The 26,843-nt window shown below is 35.5% G+C and overlaps 1 protein-coding gene and 1 long non-coding RNA gene across 2 annotated transcripts in view; one reads left to right on the forward strand and one right to left on the reverse strand.

Moving 5' to 3' along the window:
* The window catches only part of CABCOCO1 (ciliary associated calcium binding coiled-coil 1), a 120,821-nt gene that overhangs the window by 68,795 nt on the left and 25,183 nt on the right, over positions 1-26,843 (forward strand). The window lies entirely within an intron of this gene.
* The window catches only part of LOC123279778 (uncharacterized), a 122,494-nt gene that overhangs the window by 3,926 nt on the left and 91,725 nt on the right, over positions 1-26,843 (reverse strand). The window contains exon 7 of the long non-coding RNA XR_011495268.1: positions 4,821-4,876. This is a non-coding gene — a long non-coding RNA (uncharacterized lncRNA). The remainder of the gene's footprint in view (positions 1-4,820; positions 4,877-26,843) is intronic.

Raw genomic sequence — 26,843 nt, forward strand, 5'->3', positions numbered from 1 at the left:
TTAGCTGTCCATAGATGTGTGGTTTTATTTCCGGGCTTTCAATTCTGTTCCATTGATCTGTGCACCTGTTTCTGTACCAGTACCATGCTGTTTTGATTATTGTAGCTTTGTAGTATGATTAGAAGTCAGGAATTGTGATACCTCCAGCTTTGTTCTTTTTTCTCAGGACTCCTTTAGCAATTCGGGGTCTTTTGTTGCCCCCTATGAATTTTAGGATTCTTTGTTCTGTTTCTATAAAGAATGTCATTGGGATTCTGATTGGGATTGCAATGAATCTGTAGATTACTTTAGGTAGTATGGACATTTTAAATATGTTTATTCTTCCAATCTGTGTGCATGGAATGTCTTTCTATCTCTTTATGTCATCATCAATTTCTTTCAGGAAAGTCTTGTAGTTTTTGTTGCATAGGTCTTTCACTTCCTTGTTAACTTTATCGAAGGTATTTTATTCTTTTTGTTGTGATTGTGAATGGTATTGTGTTCCTGAGTTCTTTTTCTATTAGTTCATTATTAGAGTATAGAAATGCTACTGATTTGTGTCAGTTGATTTTTATACCCTGTAACTTTGATATGATTGTTGATTATTTCTAATAGTTTTCCAATGGATTCTTTGGTGTTTTCTCTATATCAGATCATGTTGTCTGCAAACAGTGAGAGTTTCACTTCTTCACTCCCTATTTGGATTCCTTTTATTCCTTTCTCTTGCCTAATTGCTCTGGCCAAAACCTCCAGTACTATGTTGAATAAGATTGGTGATAGTGGGCATCCTTGTCTCCTTCCTGTTGTCAGGGGGATGGCACTCAGTTTTTGCCCATTGAGTATCATGTTGGCTGTGGGTTTGTCATATATGGCCTTTATTATGTTGAGGTAATTTCCTTCTATCCCCATTTTGTTAAGAGTTTTTATCATAAATGGCCATTGGATCTTGTCAAATGCTTTCTGTGCATCTATTGAGATGATCATGTGGTTTTTATTCCTCAGTTTGTTGATATCGTGTATCACATTGATTGATTTGCAGATGTTGAACCTTCCCTGTGTCCCTGGTATGAATCCCACTTGATCGTGATGTATGATCCTTTCGATGTATTACTGAATTCGGGTTGCCAAAATTTTGTTGAGAACTTTTGCATCCATGTTTATCAATGATATTGGCCTGTAGTTCTCCTTTTTCGTGCTGTCCTTGTCAGGCTTTGGTATCAGAGTGATGTTGGCCTCGTAGAATGTGTTAGGAGGTGTTCCATCCTCCCTAATTTTTTGGACTAGCTTGAAAAGGATAGGTATTAAATCCTCCCTGAAAGTCTGGTAGAATTCCCCAGGAAAGCTGTCTGGTCCTGGGGTTTTATTCTTTGGGATGCTTTTGATTGCTCTTTCAATCTCTTTCCTTGTGATTGGTCTGTTCAGATTGTCTGTTTCTTCTTGACTCAGCTTTGGGAGGTTGTAAGAGTCTAAGAATTTATCCATTTTCTCTAGGTTATCCATTTTGTTGGCATATAATTTTTCATAGTATTCTCTTATAATCCATTGTATTTCTGTGAAGTCTGTTGTTATTTCTCCTCTTTCATTTCTGATTTTGTTTATTTGAGCTTTCTCTCTTTTTTCTTTGTAAGTCTGGCTAGAGGTTTGTCAATTTTATTTATCTTCTCAAAGAACCAGCTCTTTGTTTCATTGATCCTTTCTACTGCATTTTCTATTTCAATAGGATTTATTTCTGCTCTGATTTTTATTATTTCTCTCCGTCTGCTGACTTTGGGCTTTGTTTGTTCTTCTTTTTCTAATTCAGTTAGGTATAATTTGATACTGCTTATTTGGGATTTTTCTTGTTTGTTAAGGTGTGCGTGTATTGCTATGAATTTCCCTCTTAATACAGCTTTTGCTGTATCCCATAGGAGTTGGCATGGCATGTTATCATTTTCATTTTTCCAGGTATTTTTTTTATTTCTTCTTTAATTTCTTCAATGATCCATTGCTTGTTCAATAGCATATTGTTTAGTCTCCACATCTTTGTCCTTTTCTCAGCTTTTTTCTTGTAATTAATTTCTAGCTTTATAGCATTATGATCAGAGAAGATACTTATTCTTATTTCAATTTTTTAAAATTTATAGAGGCTTGCCTTGTTTCCCAACATATGGTCTAACCTTGAGAATGTTCCATGCACATTTGAGAAGAATGTGTATTCTACTGTTTGTGGATGGAGTGTCCTATATATGTCTGTTAAGTCCAACTCTTTTAGCTTTTCATTTAGTTCCACTGTTTCCTTGTTGATTTTCTGTCTGGATGATCTGTCCATTGATGTGAGTGGGGTGTTGAGGTCCCCTACTATTATTGTGCTATTTTAACGTCTTCCTTTAGGTCTGTTAATAGTTGCTTTATGAACTTTGGTGCTCCTGTGTTGGGTGCGTAGATATTTATAAGCATTATTTCTTCTTGATGGAGTGTCCCTTTGATCATTACATATTGACCCTCTTTGTCTCTCTTTGCCTGCCTTATCTTGAAGTCTACTTTGTCTGATATAAGTATTGTGACACCTGCTTTCTTTTGTTTTCCATTAGCTTGGAGTATCGTCTTCCACCCCTTCACTCTGAGCCTGTATTTGTCATTGGAGCTGAGATGTGTTTCCTAGAGGCAACAAATTGTTGGATGTTGTTCTTTAATCCATCTTGCCACTCTGTATTTTTATTGGAGAGTTCAATCCATTTAAATTGAGGGTGGTTATTGATGTGTGAGGGCTTAATGCTGTCATTCTGTCACTCGTTTTCCAGTTCTCCCGCATTTCCTTTGTTTCTCGTCCTGTGTGATTTGGTCTACCCATTGACTTCTGCAGTTTCTTATGCTGTGTTTCTTAGTTTTTTTCCTTATTTATTTTTTGTGTCTCTGTTCTGTTTTTTAGTCTAGTGGCTACCCTGAAGTTTGTATGCAGAATCTTGTGCATAACATAGTCCATTTTCTGGTGGCATCTTATTTCCTTAGTCTAAACTGATTCAGTCCCTTTCCTCCTCCCCTCCTAAGTTATTATTCTCATATCTTATTCCAAGGTGTGTTGTGAGTTTGTGGTTAAAGTGACAAGATTGTCTTTGTTTTTGGTGTTTTCCTTCCCTTTAGCCTAATGCTCTTGTTGAATATTTGCTATCCTATTCTGATTCTGTCTATCTGTTTGTCTCCTTACTCTGTGTTTTGTGAACCCTTTATCCTTTTTTTTTCTTTTTTCAGGTATGAGGGCCTTCTTGAGGATTTCTTGTAGGGGGTTCTCATGGCTATGAAGTCCCTTAGCTTTTGTTTGTCTGGGAAAGATTTAATTTCTCCTTCATATCTGAAGGATATTTTTGCTGAGTAGAGTATTCTTGGCTGAAGATTTTTATCTTTTAAAGTTTTGAATATGTCATTCCATTCTCTCCTAGCTTGTAAGGTTTCCACAGAGAAATCTGCTGAAAGTCTGATAGGGATTCCTTTGTAGGTTACTTTCTTCTGCCTTGCTGCCCTGAGTATTCTTTCTTTGTCATTCATTTTTGCCAGTTTTACTGCTATATGCCTTGCAGTAGGTCTTTTTACATTGACAAATTTAGGAGATCTGAAAGCTTCCTCCACACACATTTCCCTCCCATTCTCTAGATTTGGGAAGTTCTCTGCTATTATTTCTTTGAGCATGCTTTCTGCTCCATTCTCCTTCTCTTCACCTTCTTGAATACCTATAATTTTTATGTTGCATTTCCTCATTGAGTTGGATATTTCTCAGAGACTTTCTTCATTTCTTTTTAGTCTCAGTTCTTGCTCCTCCTCTGTCTGGAGCAATTCAACATGTCTATCTTCCATTATGCTGATTAGCTCCTCTATGGTGTCCACAAGAGTATTCAGGGAATTCATATTTTGTTTTATCTCTTCCATTATGTCTTTCATCTCTAGTATTTCTGATTGATTCTTCTTTGTAGTTTCAATCTGTTTTGTAAAGTAGCTCCTGAACTCGTTGAATTGTTTCTCTATATTCTCTTTACCTCATTGAGTTTTTTGACGATAGCTATTTTGAATTCATTGTCATTTAGTTTACTTATTTTTGAGTCCTCAGGACTGAATTCTGGGTATTTATTGTTTTCTTTCTGTTCTGGAGATTTGATGAACTCTCTGATGCTGGAAGAACGAGATTTTCCCATTTTGATATTATTCGGTTGCAGTTACAGCCTATTGCCACTGGATCGGGGTTGAGAGCCACATCTTCTGAGCCCTCCACCTTCAGCTGAGATGGTGCAGGGTGGGTTGAGGGGGTGCTTTCTCCTGCATACAGTCCCCAGTTTCCCAATCAGGTCTTGCTGTCTGGTCTCCTGCGTGAAAGCTTTCACCCCATTAAAGGACTTCCCTCTAGGCTGCAAGGGCCCTATGGAGTCATGGGCAATCCTGCAGACATGTGACCCCTCCCCCACTACTTCCCTCATGGAGCCTCCCACGGTAGCGATCCCAGTCTTTATGGAAGGGAGCGAAGTTCTCTCTTATCCCATTCTAGCTCCTCCGAGGAGGGCTCCAGCCTCTCTGCCCTCCATCATTTGGCTGCTATGACTCTCTGAGGATTCCTGTGCTATTAGGATATTTTCTGTTGGAATATGTTTGCTCCTTTTTGTTGTATGTTGGAGGGGAGAGAGTCCCAGGCAAGCTCACTCCACTATGACACTGACATTATCCTTCTTCCTTATTCTTCATAATAATTTTTTAGGTAAAAATAGACAAAACAATACTAAATAATGTTTGTGTATATTTTATCATGTTCATATTAGGGGTGGGGGTGAAATGTTATAATAAAAGAAGCAAAAGAAAATAATACAATGGCTGACACTTACTGAGCTCTCAACTATGTGCCAGGCACAGCTCTGCGCACTTCATCTTCTGAACAGCCCTACAAGGTTTTGAAAAAAAGGAAGAAATAACTAAAGAATGAAAAACAAAGGAAACAAAAGAGCCAGGGAAAAAAATGTATCCTGTAGAACCCCAAGCAGTTCCAAATCTTCTGAAATTGTGGGTTACAATGGTGAGGGAAGCCAGACTCTGATAACATACTCAGGAAATAACTTTGGGGGCAAAAAAAAAGGGCATCTTTCTTCTGAATTAGAATCTACACTTCCCATATTTATATGGAATACAGTCTGTCTTATGAATTCTTATTTTTGAAAACAAAATCATTGATTTTCTGCCTTATTGGAACTTCAAGGGCTTCAGATTATCTTAGTGTAGTTTTTAATATAATGTTAAATCCTTAAACCACCCATACAGGAAAAGCAAAGCCCAACCATAACTTAGTTTTAAAAAATTGAGTCCACTATTTTAAGTAGAGAAAATTAAATGCATTTCTGATACTTTTGTTTAACAACCAAGAAATATTGTGTGCTCAGTGCTATGTTTTATGACTGTTGAAAAAAATGAAAGGAGTGTAATATAGTACCTGATATCAGAGAATAAGCAATCTATTAGAAAAGATAAATATTTAGGAAATTAACAGGAAAGCTTTAGTTTAAAAAATAAGATAAAAGACCAGGAAAGGGACGAATCACTGTGGAATAGTACAGCAAAATAAAATTTTGTTGGAGGAGTTGGGAATTCAGGTGGGCCCACAAAGAAGGGCAGAATTTAGAAAGGTTACCAAAGAACATTCCAGATTTGAGAAAGTGGAAATTGGTAACAATATGAGCAAGGTCAGGGAGGCAAGAATGATTGTTACATTTTAACCAGATAACAAAGAAGAGAGTACAGGTCTTGAGCAGAGCTGTGTATTGGAGAGTATTGGAAAACATAATTTAATGGGTAAGATAGGCTAGATTGTGACAAGCTCTAAGTGGGTGCTAGTCAGTGTGGTTCAGACTTGGTACAGCAAACAACCTGAAGCTGTTTTCATACTTGACTGTGAGAGTATTTGATGAAGTAAAGGGAACTTTACTGAGTTTTAACATAGGAAAATTCTTCCTGAAGCACAGTTGGAATGAAATCTTCCTATTCGTTTGCCATAAATTCAGCATGACTTTCCATAAAGAGATTATTATTTTTGACATGAAGCAAAGGTCAGAGTTTGGGTGTATATTTGTGTCCATGAACACGATGATGTGTGTAGGTATTTTAATTTCCAAAGTCAAGGTCAGGAGGCAGGTTATGGCTACCCAGTGTCACTGCAGCTAAGCAAGCTGTTCACATCAGTCCAAAAAGTAGTCAATTCACTGGAAAACACTCAATCAACTAAGTTTAAATAAAATAGTTACAAATTACTTGTGAAAAGCAAACCGAGTTTGTTTAAAGAAAGATGTAAAAATATGCATTTTTTCCATAAAAAGATTATTATTTAAACATGAAGCAAAGGTCAGAGTTTGTGTGTGTGTGTGTGTGTGTGTGCTTGTGTATGTTTTAATTTCCGAAGTGAGGATCAGAAGGAAGATTACTACATTGAGTGAAGCCACTAATCAAGAAAGGTCATTTCAGTTAATGAAGCAGACAATTTATTGGAAAAAGTTCAAAAAACTAAGTTTAAAACAAAATATTTACCAATTCATTGAGAAAAGACATGGTAAGTTTATCTAATGAAAATTATTAATTCAGGTATTATTTCATGACATCTAACAGCTTGTTACTCTGTCATTAAAATAAATTTGAGTAATCTGATGGGATATATTTGTCACAAAAAATGTTAATTTCTGCCCAATGCCTATATCTTCTAGGTGCTTGGAAATTGATTTCCAATTCATAATAAAAAGTCCAGCAAAATTGCCAAATGAAAAAACTTTCAATTACTTTTCATTTCATAAATATGCTTTGAAAACACTTTGTTAATTTTACAGAAAATCATTAGGTTAAATAAATTACCTTTTGGATACACTTACTAATGGAATAAAATAATTCCAATATATAATTTACTTCTAAATGCCTCAGAGTTTCAGGAAGTATTAATAAAGCCCTGACTTCCTCTGTCTTAAGCCAAACATTAAGAGTGATCATTGCTTTCCCGGGTCTTAGTAAAACAAATTATGAAAGTTATAATGGACTTCTTGGAAAGGTAATGATATATGGGCATGTTTATAAAACTTCTTTCTTTGGTTTCCAACTAAGAAAGATTCAGCCTATACTGTAAATGCCACTAAACAACTATGAGGTACAATACTAGTTAGACCACATTGAGAGAGGACACTGAGAGCCAAGCTTAAATTCCCCAGTTTATGAACACAGTACAGGGTTTCAGGTGAGATATGATAGAAAAATCTAAAGATTTCCACTTTTTTCTTCTTGTTAGCTTTGAACAAGCCAGAAAATACTCAGTATAGGGTCTACTCTTCTACTTCTGATGAGAAGATTGACAAGTACATGGGAAATGGCTTCTCCAAGCAGCATGCTGTCATCTCTGACTGTCTTTTGAATCAAAAGCAGTGCCATCTTGGGGCAAACGTTAAGCTATCAGACATGAGAGCCTTCCTTCTTTGTTTTTTTCTAAAATTTTTGAAACTCCTAAACTGGAGGTTGCTTCTCTAGGGTAGGAGTTTGTCCTGTTTTGTGGTTTACTCCCTTAGTTTTCAATTACTGATTTGAAAAGGGGATGTTAATGGGCACTGGAAAGAGATTCCCTCAATCAAAAATAAGAAAGTAGTTTTTAAAAATTGAATTTGTAGGGGCTGGCCTGGGGGCATAGCTGTGAAGTTCATGCACTCTGCTTTGGTGGCCTGGGGTTCACAGGTTTGGATCCCAGGTGTGGACCTAGCACTGCTCATCAAGCCATGCTGTGGCAGCATCCCACATAAAATAGAGGAAGATTGGCACAGATCTTAGCTCAGGGCCAGTCTTCCTCACACACACACACACAAATTGAGTTTGTAACAACAACAATGCAGAAAAAAGGAAGAGAAGGAGGAGGAGGGAAGAAGGAGAGAAAGAAAAGAAAAGAAAAAGAGGAAGGAGAAGAAGTGAATGGAGGGGGGAGGAAAGGAGAGAAAAAAACAAGCATGCTCACTAAAGATTTTAAACTATAAATGCTTTGTATCTCCATAGAGATTAAGGGAACCTTCTGACATACAAAGATACAAAACAGAATAAAATGAAAATGGAACTGATATTCAAAAGACAGAGAAAAATAGTCATGTTGAAGAACTTTAAAATATTTAGAAATAATGAAGAATAGAAATGATACTCTAGAAAAACCAACCCATGAAATGGAGAACCAGCTTTAGAAAATCCCACAAGAGATGTGAGGGAAAGGACATAGAGACCAGGATTAGGACAGATCCAATGGAGACCACTATACATAGGATGGCTGCATCTGGAGAAAACAGCAGAATTAGTGGAATTTTAAAAAATCATTCAAAGATATAATTCAAATATCATTTCTGAAGTGAAGGAAGACGGGATATGAAAAACAGAAGAAGCCACTTCTAGAAGAAAAAGACAAAGAATGACAAACTCTTAGACATATCCAAGTGAAGGTGTTGAACTTCAAGGTTAAAGCATTCAAGCAACAAAAATAAGTCACCAATGAAGGAAATGGTAAAAACAAACAACAAACAAAAAACACAGACTTAGGGGCTGTCCCCGTGGCATAGTGGTTAAGTTCCAGTGCTCCACTTCGGGAGTGGCTGGGGTTCACAGGTTCGGATCCCTGGCGGACTCAGCACCACTCTCAACCCATGCTGTGGCAGCGTCCCACATAAAACAGGGGAAGATTGGCACAGATGTTAGGTCAGCAACAAGCTTCCTCACCAAAAAACAGACACTTAAGAATTCTCCTTAGCAGCTTTAGATGCAAGAAAATCATGGAACAATGTCAATGGAGTTTTGGGAGAAAAGAGATTTGACTCTAGAACTGCATACTCAGTCAAATTGGTATTCAAATGTCAAGACAATATGAACTAATCCAAAATGAACAAAGTTTGTGGAAGCATATCTCCCAGGTATCTAGGTAGCATTTTTAAAAATCCATTTGTCCACACAGTCCGACCAATATATAGATTCATCTAAATAAAAACTATGGGAATGGCAAAGTCACATGAGAGATGGTTGGTGAGTACTGAATTCAATTGAGCATAAAATTAAGGCCAAATTAGTAATTAACAAAGTATAAAAATTATAATTATTATAATGCTTGAAAGAAAAACTACATTATGTTGAAGGGAGATGGTGGCCAGAGACTCACTGAACACCACAGTATCTATCAGGATTTTGGGCATGCAACAGACAGCATCCTCAAAAAACTTAAAGAAAGATCTATTTACATAGGAACAAAAATCTCCATAGGCTGGTGAGAACCCATTACAAGCAGCAGTGGGGAATGCATTAATACTTTTGGTAGATTGTATTACTGTTCACCCATTTCTGCCTCTTCCTGGGGAGGCTTACACTTCCCTGCTCCATTAAAGTTAGACTTGGCCTGTCAGGGCCAATAAAGTGTGAGCTGAAATGTCATGAAACAGATGGGAAGAAGCTTTTAAAGCCAGTTTGTGCTTCTCCATCACTTGGATCCCAGATTGGACATCAGGAAGCACCATCACAACCAGTGAGCAATAATCTTTGTAGTTGTAAGTCATTGAGATTTGGAAGTAATCTTTCACAGCAACAACTCTAGCTTTTTCGCACTAGTATAACTACCCATAAGCCTGAAGAGGAAAGGGAAGGGCGAGGAGTCACTAGAGTCTAATAAGAGATGGAATCATGGAAGAGGAGCCACAAAACTGGAACTGAAGTCACAAGCACAGTGTAGGCCAGAACTAAAACAAAGCAATAAAGAATGGGGCAATAAATACCCTGACTTCTCTTTTCCCCCTGCCCTCTCTCTTACATCCTGCTTGGGGCTCCATTTGGCCAAATCCAACTGAAAGTAGAGGACTAAGGAATGATGCATTCTATAGAATTAAATGTCACAAGTTGGTTTTCTCATTATAAGATGCTAAGATGGAGTTTGGGTGTAAAATCTTTTCTAGGGATAAACACCTCTAAAGGGAAGGGCAATGAAGCAGGATTAGACAGAAAGACGTTGAACAACAATGCAGACAATGAGCTACAAAACCTCAGCCAACCCATCAGAGAGCTCTGGAGTGAGAATTAGCCATCAGAACATCCCACATAGGGCTGAAATGGCCAGCCATGTGGCCATGATACCAGCAATGAGAAGGCTGATGGCAAAAGCTAGTTGATGTCAACTGGCTGGGTCATTTTTGTCTATTCGGTTGTTTAGTTCTTCCATGGTGGATGGCCTCTGGTGTGCATTAATGTGTTGTACATATACCACACACACAAACTATATCCATTTCATCTATTATCTACAGAGAAGACATTATTTTAAGCAGTCATCAAAAAATTTTGCATGTAATATTTTAGTCCCCAAAGAAAGCCTCAACAAATTTCTGTATTAGAAATAGTACATAATGCACTGTCTGACAATAATTCATTAAAATTAGGAATGAAAAACAAGTGCATAAGAAAGCATTACAATAGCTGCTTGCCAATGTTAAAATCCTCCTGAATGACTCTAGCCAAAGAGTTAATCTAAACCAAAACTGCCAGAAAAATAACAATATAAACACTAATTGCCAAACCTATGGGACATAACCAAAGCTGTGCACAGGACCTTAAAGTTGTTTCAATATGAAACAATAAAAAATAAAAATAAATTAATAAGGCATTCGACTCAAGAGTTTAGGAAATAAACAACAGTAACAGCAAAGAAATCAGAAGAAAATCATTAATTAAGATAAAAGCACAGGGGACGGCGATGTGGCCAGGTGGTTAAATCATTTGCTTACTTCGGCAGCCCAGGGTTTCACCAGTTCAGATCCTGGGCGCAGACCTAGCACTGCTCATCAAGCCATCCTGAGGCGGTGTCCCACATAGCTCAACTAGAAGAACCTACAACTAGAATATACAACTATGTATGCGGGGCCTTGGGGAGAAGAGAAAAAAAAGAAAAAGAAGATTGGCAACAGATGTTAGCTCAGGGGCAATCTTAAAAAAAAAATAAAAGATAAAAGCACATATTAATGAACTTTTTTAAAGAATAGCAGTAGAATTTCTAAATAAATTCAATAATTGCTTCTTTAAAAAGAAAACAGATAAAATAATAGCTAGGCTAAATTTTTAAAACATAGAGGAAAAGCACTACTATAAAAATAAATATGAATTAGAAAGCAGAAATGGCCATAGATCACTACAGAGAAATGTGGATGAAAGGGAAGAAAAAATTATCAAAATAGACAGAAGATGATATTGAAAGCCTAAACCAATCAATAGCTCTAGGGCGAAAACTAAAAACAAGTCTTCAGGGATGAATTTTTCTTAACCTTTGAGTACAGATAGTCGACATATATTTAAACTCTTCCAGGGCTGCAGAAAGGGGAAAGGCTGCTCATTTTTTTTTATGAAGTCAAAATAATGATTTCAGACCTTGTTAAAAGTTATCTACAAAAGAAAACTGCAAAGCAATTCATTCCTGAATATTGGTGCAAATGACCTAAATAAAATTTTACTGAGTAGAATTCAGTGATACTTTAAAAGAATAACACACTATGATCAAGTAGAGTTATTGCAGGAATGCAGAGACGGTCCATGACATAAGTTATCCCTTAATAGACAAGAAGAAAACGTTACGTTATTCTCTTGATAAATATTAAAAAGTGTTTGATAAATTTTAATAATCACACACATTGCTGATAGCAACTCTGATTAAAATAGGAATAGAAAGATATTTGACGTTTTAAGAGTATGTGTTTCCCAAACCAAAGTTAAAATATGAAATACCACAAGCATTTCCATTAAAAATAGTGACAAGCGTTGCTGCTATTGTTTAACATTTTTGTGACTTATAGCCAATGTAATAAGAAAATTAAATAAGAAGTATGTTAGTCTGCTTGGGCTTCCATAACAAACTACCACGGACTGGATGGCTTAACCAACAGAAATTTATTTTCTCTCAGCTCTGGAGGCTGGAAGTCTGGGGTCGGAGTGCCAGCACGGTCAGCTTCTGATGAGAGCTCTTTTCCTGCCTACAGTCACTCACCTTCTCTCTGTGTCCTCACGGGACAGAGAAAGAGGGAGCTCTCTGGCGTCTCTTCTTATAAGAACACTAATCTTATTGGACAGGGCCCCATCCTTATGACCTCGTTTAACCTTAATTACTTTCTTACTCCAAACATAGTCAAATTGGGGTTTAGGCCTTCAATGTAAAAAATCGGAGGGGGAAGGGCGGGCACACGATTCAGTCTAAGAAGTATTAATATTGGAAAGGAGATGGCAAAATTATGATTAGCTTCAAATTGGGGAACGATTTATCTGAAAAATCCAAGAAAATCTATTGAAAATTTCTAGAAAAAACTAGCATTCAGTTGGTGGCTATTAAAAATTAAAATATAAAAGTCAATAGCATTTTTACATTTAAACAATACAATTAGAAAATATATTGGAATAAAAACTCCACAAAAGTAAGAAAAGTTTTCGATAGCTATGAGAAAGTCAAAAGGATATACTAAACCCAGATAAACTGTAAATTTTACTGAAGAAAATAAAGGGAGTCTTGAACAAAAGAAGAAGCATACTTTCTTCTTTGATGGAAATACTCAATATTGTGAAAATTTAAGTTCTTAATGTTTAAATCCAATGCAGAGCCACCCAAAACCCTATTAAAATTTGTGGCTGGGATCCCCTCATTGTGGGGTTCCTACACTGAGAAGAGAGAATACAGCAAAATTATTCTTCCACCTAGAAGAATAAAACTACGATGTAATGAAGGGAAACTCATCCTACCGGATACAATAATACAGGATCTGGAAAAGACCAACAGATGGAGGTAGCACAGTAAAGAAATAGCTATGAGTACATATAGGATCTTAATATAGGATAAAGACGGCATTCAAATCAATGATTGAAATATGGAAAGTGGAAAAATGCTCATTACCAATTCACTCCTTACATCAAAGAAAATGCCAGATAAATAAAAATCTAAAGTTACAATATTAAACTAGAATTAGATGAAAATATGAGTGAATTTATTTCTAATTTGTTGATAATTTTGAATGGGGAGGCCCTTTCTGAGCATGTCACATAAACCATTAAGGAAAAGATTGGTAATTGTAAAGCATCAAAATTATATTTTTAATAGAACGAGGCACCAAAAACAAGTTTGAAAAATTTTTAAAGGAGAAATATTATTTATAACACGTTAGACAAAGGATTAATATTCCTAGCATCTTATAAATCAATAAGAAAAGCAAAAACACCCAACAGTAAAATAAACAGCATGAACAGCATTTCATAGAAGAAGAAAGAAAATGGCCACTAAATATGTGAAAAAGATACTCAGGCTCACTAATTATCAAAGAATACAAAGAAGATAATGTGATACCATTCTCCTTTTATTAGATTGGCAATCCTGAGTGTTAGCCTATGTGTGAGAAACTGTCCTACACTGTTTGTGGAAACTGAAATTGGTACCTTGCTAGAGTGCAATTTATTAAAATGTATCAAAATTTTATTTTTTTTTGAAGAAGAAGATTAGCCCTGAGCTAACATGTGCTGCCAATCCTCCTCTTTTTGCCGGGGAAGACTGGCCCTGAGCTAACATCCATGCCCATCTTCCTCTACTGTATATGTGGGACGCCTACCACAGCATGGCTTGACAAGCGGTGCCATGTCTGCACCCAGGATCTGAACCGGCGAACCCTGGGCCACTGAAGCGGAACGTGCAAACTTAACCACTGTGCCACCAGGCTGGCCCCCAAAATGTATCAAAATTTTAGAAAGGTATACCCTTTGACCTGGCAACTCTAATTTTCAGGCTTTGTCTCAAGAAGATAATTCATTTTGTGCAGAGATATGTCTATGAGGATTTTCATCCCGGTGTTACTTTTTACAATCATGAAAATTTGGAAAATAGTCTTCCTCAATAAGAAATTGATTAAGCACATATTTGTACATCCATCCAATTTAAGACTACATTAAAAATGATGAGCCCATGGGGGCCAGCCAAGTGGTTAAGTTCACACACTATGCGGCAGCGGCCGAGGGTTTCGCCAGTTCAGATCCTGGGCGCGGACATGGCACTGCTCATCAAGCCATGGTGAGGTGGCATCCCACATAGCACAACCAGAAGGACCTACAACTAGAATATACAACTATGTATTGGGGGGATTTGGGGAGAAGAAGAAAAAGAAAAAAAACGATGAGTTCGTGAATTTTCACATGAGACTGACAAGGAAAGATTACAAAATAACTATCACATTGTGCCATTTCTCAAAATAAATAAATATATGCATATATAACATTAAATATAGCAAAATAAAAGGAAGGAGTTTATTTTTATGTGCATATGTGATTACACAGAAAATTATTTTGGAAAATGTTTATCTAAATGTTGATGGTTTATGGGATGTGGGTGATTTTTAGTTGTTTCTTTTATATTTTTACTATCTTGTATTGCGTGACCTCTTTTACAATGATTCTGTTTACTTCTGTGATGAAAAAGCAATAAAATCATTTTCATTGGTGAGGAAAATACTATGATAGTGGATATATAGTTCATTTATAATAGTAGGAAAATACTATTATTCGTGGAATCATATGTGATTGCCCAGAATTGGATGACTTCCTTTGAACTCCCGCATCACTTCATTTATGACACTTGTGTAAACTATAATAATAAAAGACAAAATGTGATTTTCAAGTGATCACCTTCTATTGGTTATAAACTTCTAAAGTGAGGACTGTTTCTTATTTAATTGACTCTCCTACAGATCTGAACGTAGGGAAGTGCTCAGTAAACATTTATTGGGTTGTACCAATTGAACTTCCGCAACCATTAAAAAATATTATGATCTTTAAAGCTATACCAATAAAACTGAAATCTTCAAAGATCTGAAAATTTCCAATCATTCCAGTTACAAAGGGAAAGATTTATAAATTGGCCATTGTATAAATCTTAAGAATAATTTTTACAATAGTAAGATTTTCACTGGTGTTCTCTAAATATTGAGGAAAGAGATTTAAACTGTTTCGAGTTAGTTAAAATGCATGTAAAAGAGCTCTAGAGTTCAAAGAATGTACAATCAAACCCCTTATACCCAACATTTCTCTCCAGTAAAGAAAAAAAACTAGAAATGTTTTCATCCATAACTCTTCAAATAGCACAAGCACCATTTTAAAAAATGGTTTTTGAATGTATCTAGGATAAAAGAAAAGCAAAAGTGTTTTCATGGTAATTGTCTGTCATTGTGTTCCTTTTCTATATTTTCTGTAATGTGCATCTATGATGATCAAGAACATTTTCTAATTTTGTAAATGATCATCATGACTCAATAAAAAAATAAACCAAAATAATTTTGAACACCTAGCTTGTAATATTTTAAAATATTCCTTGAGCTGGAACAATTAGATATTTGAATTACTTACTCTGAATGCTAATTTATGAATACTTTTCTCCTGTTCCACATTCATCTTTCTATATATAAACTATTTAAATCACAGTATAATTATGGAATATGTTAGTAGAAGGAAGGCAAAGTGTTTTATCAATGCCTGTAAGCATCATTTACATTAGCATCTGTTACAGAATTGGGTTTAAATTTTATTTCTAGAGCCTTAAAACCTGTGGGTCACACACATTCAGTATTTTTAGATAATATGTCATAGGACTAAAACCTTTTTTTTCAACCTTCCTTTGTTTCAGCATGCTTTTGAATGAACCTGAAGACATGGATATTATATCTTTCTATCTGATTTCTTTAGATCCTTCTAGCTCTGTGAGTCTTATATGTTGTTGGTTTTTCTTCCTATTTTTGTTGTTTGTTTTTCCTTTAAATATACAAAGTAAGTTCTTATGTTTATATACAAGGCCTGTAACACTTGGCATATCAATTCTCAGATGTTTGGCAATAAAACTTTCTTGAAATATGGAAGTGTGAGACAGATCTGCCACCATTGCAATTGGCCTTTCACTATTTACAAAGCAGCACCAAATGTCACCAGGTGATTGGAGATTTCTGGGCAAAAACCTATCAGTGGGGAGCTCGCCTCATCAGTAAATCCATTAGATAGCCCCTTGTCAATTAAAAAGAAAGAAGAATCTATAATATTTCTATGCATTTTATATGTTCCTTCATGGGGGAAAGTCATTGAACCTTGAGAGTACAAGGGAAAAGGAATAACAATATTAGATTGCTTTATATGCTCATATTGCTAACCTGATTGTCTTAATTAACATTGAATGGACTTCAAAAGATGACTTCAGAATTTGTATTTTAAAAATTTTGACCAAGCTAAGCTTCTGCCAGGATGCCCAGCAGGGGGCCGGAGAGACACGGTGTATCCATTTAGGGTCCAGCTCTCAGTAAACACAACTAGCGGCAGCGTAAGGGAGTGATGTGGCCAGAGCCAAGATTTTTAAGCCTTTCCTCCTTCCTTCTTTCTTCATTCACTTCCTGTTCCCCTTCTTGGAGCTGGCAGGGGACAACAGGGAGAGGGGGAGGGCAGCCTATGTCTAGGGTTGTGCTTTTGACCGGCACAACTTTGAAATTTGGTTACATGTGGGGGGCAGGAACTGAGGAAATAAGTAAATATATCAAGAATTGATAAAATTGGCTTTGTCACTATAGGAGAAAGGACTTATACATGTAGTGGGAGGAAGACTACAATAAACCACATGGTGTTGGAGTTATCAATGTGAATTAATGAGTTTTAAGACAGGTAGGTAGGTCGGGGCTGGCCCCGTGGCCGAGTGGTTAAGTCCGTGCGCTCCGCTGCAGGCGGCCCAGTGTTTCGTTGGTTCGAATCCTGGGCACGGACATGGCACTGCTCATCAAACCACGCTGAGGCAGCATCCCACATGCCACAACTAGAAGGACCCACAACGAAGAATACACAACTATGTACTGGGGGGCTTTGGGGAGAAAAAGGAAAAAATAAAATCTTAAAAAAAAAAAAAAAAAAGACAGGTAGGTAGGTAGGTAGATAGATAGAATGTAATGTAATGTAATTTTCTTTTGTTCTAATTTTGTCTGCTGAGACAGCCCAGAGAAATGATACCTTGGTAACAATGAACACACTAAGCACTCAGCTCTTGGTTTCTAAATACTGTTGTCCAATTAAAGAAACTAGGGCTCCATAAAGAAATGTCTGACTTTGGTTTGGGGAAGGAAAAAATTAAATGGGTCTGGAATATGTTATTGTACTAGAAAGTAAAGAAGTATACAATGAGTGATGGTATCTTGTCCAAAGGACACATGATCCAGCTTGAAGGGTCTCCTACTAGCCAATTTGAACATCTAAATAAATTATGATAGTAACGGACTGTAACTACTTGAATAAAATACATATCCATGAAGCACTACTGTTATAAATACATGAATCAAAAAAAATAGATATATGCGGGGAAATTGGATGCATCAGTAGAATGACAACTAATAAATCCCAAAAGAATAATGAAAGTAGAATATTACCGTTTGGTAAGCATCACAATAATAATTGATTTAGATTTGAATGATCAAAGAATGTGGAAACTGAAGGTGTAGGTTAGATAAGGAACCAATGTTACGTAGTCTCAATCTATCTTCCCATAAAAATTGTTATTGTTTATTAAATAAGTACAACATACTGAATAATTAACTTCACAGCAGAGAAACTTGGCCAATACCATCTTCCCCAAGTAACAGATATTAATATTACAAGAAATGATGCAAATTAACGTTGTTGCCTACTGACAGGCTGAAATGAAAAGAATGTAACATCACTTCTGGGCTACTCCTGTTAACAATGCATAAATCATGAGAAACATCAGATAAACTCTTAAAGAGGAATATTCTAAAAAGTAACTGTTTTAGGCTCTTCAAAAATGTCAAGGTCAAGAAAAATGAGGAAAGACTGAGGAACTATTATAAATTGAAAGAGACTAAAGAAACATTTAAATACAAAACATGTTTCTGGATTGGATCCTGGACCTATAAACGACATTATTAGGATAATTGGCAAAACTCTATTGGAGTCTGGGGAGTATATGGCAATATTAGATCAAAGTTAATTTTAATAGCTGTTCTGTGGTTCTATACAAAAATGTCATTGTACTTAAATGCACACTGAGAAATGCAGCATTAGTCTGCAATTTAATCTCAATGGTTATACAGGAACCCTATGTATTATTTCTATAACTTATATGTAAATTTGAAGTTATTTCAAAAGAAAAAAGTAGAACAAACAAAAACCAATTTTCACCAAAATTCTATGTAATATTTTTAAAATCTTAAAGTCTGAATCATAGGAATGCTGGGAATGTTCAAGTGGGCCATTAGGAGAAGCTGCTTCCACATTTTCTGGCTCATAGTTCTATTGGATTTTATTACATAATCCTGCCCAAGGAGGCACAGTGTGTCATTCCATTCACCTAAAGATGAAGCCCATATAAAATCCAGGGGTGTAAATTTCCCATATCTTTCTCTTTTCCCTGTTTTATTGTGGAAGTTTCTAGTACTCACCTAATGTCATATTTCATCTTCTAATTTTTCTTGTTTTAAGATAGAAACAACAGGCACCTCTCAAAATACTGATTTTTTTTTAATGGAGTCAAACTTGGAAATTAAATATATTTTTGCAACAAAATTTTGATTAGTGCTTAAGAAATAGAGCATTTGGTTAACCAAAATTTGCTTTTATTTTGACACGTTAGATTTTTTGAAAAATCTATTGGTACCTCTTCCTGACTTTGGTAAAAATAAAAAATGAAGGAAGGAGAGAGAGAGAAGGAAGGAAAGAAGGAAGGAAGGAAGGAAACAAGGAGGGAGGGAGGGAAGGAAAGAAGGTAGTTTTCTTAATAGAACTTTATTTTGAGGAAGACCTTTTAGTATCCCAGAGTGATATAAAATTCTGTGGAAACTTGGCTCATCCCTAATATAGATCCCAGAAGTTGCATTTTTTTGAGTTACTGACGTCAAGTCATTTGACTACAACTGAAATAATCCCACATATTTACAGGCAACTCATCTTCGACAAGGGTGCTAAGAATACTCAATGGGAAAGGATAGTCTCTTGAACAAATGTGTTGGGAAAACTGGATATCCACATGCAAAAGGATGAAACTGAACCCTTATCTTATACCATACACAAAAATCAACTCAAAATGGATTAAATATAATACCTGAAACATAATATAATATAATACCTGAAATACAATACCTGAAACTGTAAAACTAGAAGAAAACATAAAGGAAAATCTTCTTGATGTTGGTCTTGGCAATGATTTCACAGCTATGACACCAAAAGCACAGGCAACGAAAGCAAAAATAGACAAGTGAGTCTATATCAAACTAAAAATCTTCTGCACAGCAAAGAAAACAAAACAGAGTGAAAAGCCAACCTATAGAATGGGGGAAAATATTTTCAAGTCATATATCTGATAAAAGGGTTAATTTCCAAAATATATAAGGAACTCCTACAATTCAATAGCAAAAAAACAAATAACCTGATTTAAAAATGGATAAAGGACTTGAACAGACATTTCTCCAAAGACATACAGATGGACAACAATTATATGAAATGTGCTCAACATCACTAATCATCGAAGAAGTGCAAATCAAAACCACAATGAGATATCCTCTCACACCTGTTAGGATGGTTATTCTTAAAAAAAAAAAAAAAGATAAATGTTGGTGAGGATGTGGAGAAATTGGAACTGTTGTACACTATTAGTAGGAATGTTAAGTGGTGTAGCAACTATGGAAAATAATAAGGATGTTCCTCAAAAAATTTAAAAATAGTACCACCATATGATCCAGCAATCCCACTTCTAGGTATATAGCCAAAAGAATTGAAATCAGGATCTCGAAGAGATATCTGCACACCCATGTTTATTGTAACATTATTGACAATAGCTGTTAAATGGAAACAACCCAAATCTGCATCAACAAATGAAAGGATAAAGAAAATGTATATGTACATACAGTAGAATATTATTCAGCCTTAAAAAAGAAGGAAATCCTACGATTTGCAGCAACATGTGGATGGACCTGGAAGACATTATGCTAAGTGAATTGAGCTGGTGACAGAAGGACAAATACTTCATGATTCCACTTGTAAGAGGTGTATAAAATAGTCAAACTCATAGAAGCAGAGAATAGAATGGTAGTTGGGGATGAAGGGAGGGGGAGATGGGGAGTTGTTCAGTGGGTGTGAAGTTTCGGGTATGTAAGATGAGGAAGTTCTAGAGATCTGCTGTACAACATGGTGCCTATAGTTAACAATACAGTGTAATACAATTACAAACTTCTTCAAAGGGTAGATCTCACCACAAAAATAAATAAATAACAGAAGCAAGGGGATATAAGAAATCTTTTGGAGATGATAGATATGTTTATTACCTTGATTGTCATGATGGTATCACCAGTGTATGCATATGTCCAAACTCATCAAAATCTATACAGTAAATATGTGCAATTTTTTGTATATAAAAGTATACCTCAATAAAGTTGGAAAAAATTAAAAATAGAAGTTCTAAAAAACAAAAAAAATCTAGTAAATTGAATGTTTTGGTTAGCTAGATTCCAGATTAAAAAGCAAAGGAAAACCTTGATATATGATTCCATTATTTAAGTATCTGACTATGTAATTTGCCAATTTTATGTAAGAATAATATTTAAAAGTAATTCTTATTATGTGCAAGCAGATTATCCAAGTCTTGCTTTCTTATTTTTATTGCTTTTAAATCTGCTTTTTGAATTCTTTATTGGCTAAAGAATCTGTAAGTACGAGCTAAAAGAAAAGATATTTAAATTAAAACGGTCTGCCTTGAATCCCCGGAAGAGAGATGAACTAGCATTTTAATTACCAACAAATTTAATTATTCAACCCAGGTGTGAATCATCAAAAGTTTAGAGAGCTCCTCTGTTTTAAGTCAGTGCTTTGCATTTGTATGAAAATATGATGCCATCAATTTCCAATATAGAATGCAGATTCGGAAAGCTGAGATTTATAGTGTGGTTACATTATTTTGCTTCAACTATAAATTGCCAGAACTTTAAAGCTATCAGTATTAGACTGTAGAGAGGGATGTGCGCCACCCAAGTTAGGTCCTGTTGATATGGGATTTTTCACCACTTTAGCTTTCTACCAGTCTTTCCCTCCATTATTAGGATTTACCTAAATGCTGTTTTTTGGCAAAACTGTAATGAAATGGGTAATCTTCTTAATGGAAACGCTTGTTATGTAAAGTTATAGAACTGTGTAATCCATATCTATAACCCCTGCTCTTGTTACTCTTTTAAATTGAATGAAACTGTCTATTTAACATAGCTTTTTTGGACTTGTATGGCCTTCTGTTAGTCCTCAAAATAATCAGGCAAGGCCCACAAAGACACATGGCGACTGCCAAGATTACAATTACTCTTACATTGATTTAACTCTAGTAAGACATTAAAATATTTTATCTCCTGGAGAACAACTTGAAAATACACCAGTGAAACTGAAAGTTAGAACCAGGGGCATTTTAAAAATCTTAATTTGGGCCAAATCTCCATCTTTATCATTACAGTGAATGTTTTTAGAGCTTTATCGGGACGAGGTGAGCCAATTTGGAAATGCTTTAGTATTTATGTTTTGATTCTATTTCTGCATTCAATAAAATTGTTTTACCTATCCACTGTCTAGTTAGCTAAACACTCCATTATAAGTAATATATACCATTTGTTAGTAATACCATTTTACATACCATTTACATAGACTATTTATAGATACATAGCACTTATAAGTAATAAATGCATTTATCTGTTGTAATGTCTTCTGGTAGTGGTTGCTTAGCCTGATAGTTCTAAAATATTCCTGTTATTTGTTAAAATACTATATAATTTTAACCTATTTAGATTTTGCTTCAAGCAGACCAGGCATCTTACCAATTGTGCTGTATTTTGAGATAAGGTTTTCTCTTGAATGTATGCCACAAAAGAAAGATTAAATTATCCATATTTCCATTTTACCAAAGGAAAAATATTTACACATGTGAAATCTACCTATCTTGAGTTTTGAAAACTAGAATTTTCTCATTCAGGAGGATGCACTATTTTAGACTTTCAATGAAGGGTCGGATAACAACAGAAAGGGTTGCTGTAGTTGCAACTTCTACCAGAGTCACACTATAGTGCCCTCCTGTGGAGGTTTGGTTAAAACTTCATTTTTCTGCCCATGAGAATGATTTTCCAACTAAGTGACAAAAATCATTACATTCAAATTACTGAAGTTTGATATAGTTTGGTCATTTTTTTCATTTCTAACTAGATGTTAAATTACTTTTAAAATCTAAAAGCATTCACAGTTCAGATGATTTGCAATTCAAAATACAAACTGAGGCATGTCAGCTTTTTATCTACATTTCTTAATTATTTTATTGAAATGGATTTCTTTCCTTGATTTTTCCTTAAATAATAAAGAGGAAAAAGCATAATCAAATCCTTAACTAGAAAAATAAATTCTTCAGCTAAGTCATTTTCAGATTTATATAATGAAAACAGTTTTATTGTTAGAAGCATAAAGACTACAATATTTTTAAGCCAAAAAATAAAAAATGATAACAATAGTTTAGTCCAGAATATACACTCATTTATATTTTCTAAAAAATATGCAAAAGGTAACTTTTTTCAAAGTCAAGCTTTTTTCCCAGTTCAAGATTTCAACTTTTTTCCGAGGATAAATTAATGTTACATATTAGGCATTTATTTCAAAATAATTTGGTTTATTTGTTTTTCCTCTCAGCTCTAAACCGTCTTTTAGTTTCAAGGCTGTGGAAATGTGAAGTTAATTACCATATCTGGTGTTCACACTCGCACACTCATGCACTCATGCACACTCATATATATATATATATGTATATTCCAAGACTTTTTACTTTTGCTGCCTATCATAATAGAGTTCAATGTGTACAAAATTCTCAGACTGGTGGATTTGGGGGTCTGATGTTTCCCGTTGTATTCACTCGTCCTCCAATAGCCCACTGCTTTACCAACCAACTTTTTCCATTTGCTGATGCTAAAGATGCCTGCTAACTACTCAAAAGCTAAAGCCCACCTTCCTTCTTAAATGGGAAATTAAAGAGGTGTTAAGAACCAATAGAACCTAATTAAGATTTTCTTGAAGAAGTAGGAGGAAAAAAACACTAAAAAGAGTTGAGACAAAAAACAGAAAGCTATCTGCAACATTTTATGCCAGCAACAAATTCAATGAATTTTTGTCTCTTCACATAAATCTCCTTAAATCTGTCTCCTGCAAATGGGAAGGGAAAAACATTGGTTTTTCAAAGTTTAAATGTCTGTAATTACAGACTATTAGGAAACTGGCAACATTCATAACTAGAGAAGTGGAGCTCTTTCTGAAACGATAGCCATGATCAAAGAAATTATGAGTAAGCTCATCTGAACTAGAAGTGTTGGACAAAAATCTTAAAAACAAAAAAAGGATGAGATAATGTGGCACAGAGTGGAGGATGGTGTTAGTTTCTTTGAGTAAAAATAGCTTAATTAGTGAGACCAGGTGAGATTCGAATCATAGTTGAGAAACTCAACCTAACCTAAAAGTAACCTTAAAATTTTAGATGAAGCATGCTTGGTACTGAGCATCCTTGTTCTTCTGTGTTCTAAAGAGGATCCAGGAGAAGAATGGGATTTTCTGAGGCTGGGAATATAGGGAGTTCCATTGACAAGCAATGGTGAAATCTAAGGTATCTTTATAGAACAGTAAAATCAATGGAATAAAATTGAGGCCCAGCCAGAAAATTTCCCACAAAAGGATCTGGATAAACCCCAAAAGCTGTTTACAAAGTAAGTATCACATGGTTCATAGTCAAAAGGGAAACGTGGGGCTCAGAACATGACCTCCTCAGACAGCTAATTCAGTAAAAGAGGAACTTGATCTCTCTTTCTAGATTCTAGGCAGGCCTGAGAGCAGTTTTCTGTCAATAAAATCAGATAAAGTCAGACAGGTGAAAACATCTAAGACTAAGTAATGCTAATCCTTAAATCTTGAGTCTTAGTTTCCCCCGAAGTCCCTAGAGCAGCCAGACTTAGAGAGCTGAATCCGTGTGGTACCACTGCAGCTTACTTACTCCCCACACAGACCTTCCTTGAGATCTCCATGCCATAGGCCCTGGAGTCCTCTCGAAAAAGATGAAGGCCTTGCCCTCAAGTAATTCACTTTATAGCTGTGAATGTTCTCATTATCTATCACCTAAGTTCCTTGCAGGAAACTGTTTTTTTAATCCTAAATTCCTTTTTCCCTCTTTACTTCCTCTGTCATGTGAGCTGTGGCAAAGCTGCTCTGAAGCCTTGATGAAAGCAGGGAAAGAGAAGAACGGGTAACCAAGTCAGATAAATGATGGAAGAAAGGGACTTTTGAAGAGATGCTAACAATTCTGACTCAATCTTTCCTATAGTCCCTTCCCTTACTAGTTCTGAGATAATGCGGTTCAAGGGATCCCTATGCTGCAGTCTAAACCTGACCATGTACCTGAGTCACCTGTGGTGCTTTTAAAAATAAACTCTTGACACACCGCCCCACCACCACCACCGCCACCATAATTCTAGTTCAGTAGGTCTAGGTTAGGTCTTGGCATCTCTAATTCTTAAAAGCTTCATGGTGATTTTGATGTACAAGCATGGCTGAAAACTGGCAGATTCAACTTGGCCTGCTACAACTGGATGTCATTTGCTGGCATAGGTCCTACCATCTCCTCCCCCAAGGAGATAAGAATGAAATATGTGTGGTTTATTGTTAGATAGCTGGGAGACACATCAGAATTAGGACAGTATGATCTGTGGCAGAGTCTCCAAATTGTCTCCCAGCATCCATTCTCCCCCTTTTCCCTTCATAGAAGATTTTTACTTGGGCAAATAGCTGACTTCATTTCCCAACCTCCTTTTCAGTAAGTAAGTAAACTTAGCCAAAACAGTTTTGACCGATGGGATGTAAGCAGAAATAAAGTATGGAACTTAATGGAAGTGTCCTTAAAAGGAAGGAGCATACCGTGCTTTTTGCCTTTCTTCTGTTTTTCTGGCTAGAATATGAAAGAGGTGGCTTCAGGTGCAGCAACGTTTTTGGACCATGCGGTAATCTTGGGAATGAAGGACAGAACAGAGGAGCACCAAGATGAAAGGAGCTGAGACCCCAAAAGACTTTGTACAAAGCAGAGCCAAAATAACAGCTTTCTATTGCTTACTTCTAGACTTTTATGTGAAGGCGAGATAAAATATTATCTTGTTAAAGTTGCTGAGTTTTGGGTTTTCTGTCTCTTTAACAGCTAAATGCTATCCAAATATACCAATGTCACTACTTTATATTGCTAATAAACAAATATTATCCACTTTTAATTTTAAAAATTAAATTGAAAACATTTTTAATGATAGCTCCAGAATCAAAATATTTTATCAGTTTCTCCTCTCAAAATATTTGTATTTTTCATATAATTCTAACATCAAAATTATTGTAGTATATGTTCTATGTTAACAATTACATTGGACAAAATATGTTGTAGCAGTTTGAATCTTTTTGCAAATTATAAACAGTAAAAACCTCATTAATTCAAACCCAAAAATCTTAGAATTTCAGACATAGCAATCTGGTCTGCACTAATAGTAAAACTTCAGTCCATAAAATAACGGAGACCCATCATGTGGACGGTATTCCACGGAGGCTGTTTATAAACAGCCTCTTGCTCTCTTAAGTAGGACAGGGTTTGAATTTGGCAGCACTCACTGTTTATATGCAAATGGACAGTGCTAATTATAAATGAAGTCGTTTTGTGCTTTTTAAGTCTTTAAGGTAGATCCAGAATCTGTACTTATAACATTTTATTAGGAGTTTATTTCAGTTACTTCTCCAGTCTTTTTAACAGGGGTTCTGTGAGAGAACTAAGTCCTGCAGAGAATTATTTAGGTGACTATTTTCTTATGTTTTTCAAGGATGATACATAACTAATAAGATTCTAGATGCATGGGAAAGAAGTTATTTTATTATAAACAGTGGATGCCTTGGGCATGAGCGCCAAATTCTCTGGAAATCCTGGTTGACAGGCTGAGAATTGCATCACTTGAAAGTACAGTTCTATTTAGAAAATGCTCTATAATTCAGACTGCTGTCAAAGTCAGACTGGCTTTCCACTCAATTCATCCAAATTAATAATATTTTGTAGATATAAAAGTAACTTTAATTTTTCAGAAATTTGAGCTCTTTTTTTATTCCATCTTTGGTAAGAACTCTTATCTAAATGTTATAGAAGGCAATTCTAGCCTGTAATTTTTACACATGAGACTGGTAAGATAAAAGCAGTATTTTGAACAAAGTAACTTGGCAATGTTATATACAACATTGTGAAATGAAAAATGATTAGGGACTAAATTAGGAAATTGAAAAATTATTTTTAAAAAAGGACTAAGTATAGCAATGGAAATGAAAAGGAATGGACATAAGTAAGAAATGTTAGAAAGAAAATTTAACATAGAACTTGGTGACCATTTGGATGTAAAAATTCAGAAGTTAAGGTGAATCAATCCTTGCACAGATTTGAGAAAAAGGATCTAAAAGTGATTGTGCCGTTGACATAATTAGACAAGACAATTTTTCATAATGATCATAAGGGTTGTGATTATGACTTTAGTGTTAAATACATTAAATTTAATGTGATACTGGAATGCCAAATATAAGCTTCCTACAGAGCGTTGGAAATATGGGGCTGGATAAGTATATTAGAAAAGTCATTGATTGAATTGGGAGAGGGAACTCTTGTATAATAATCTATATCTAGGCATCCTTGTGCAGATATGGCTTCTACCACTCACTGTGAGATGATGATACAAAGTTGCAAGGTCCAGGGTCATACTGCAATGTGAGTGTGTCCT

The sequence above is a fragment of the Equus asinus genome, chromosome 2 (genome assembly GCF_041296235.1).
Source record: "Equus asinus isolate D_3611 breed Donkey chromosome 2, EquAss-T2T_v2, whole genome shotgun sequence".
NCBI lineage: Eukaryota > Metazoa > Chordata > Mammalia > Perissodactyla > Equidae > Equus > Equus asinus.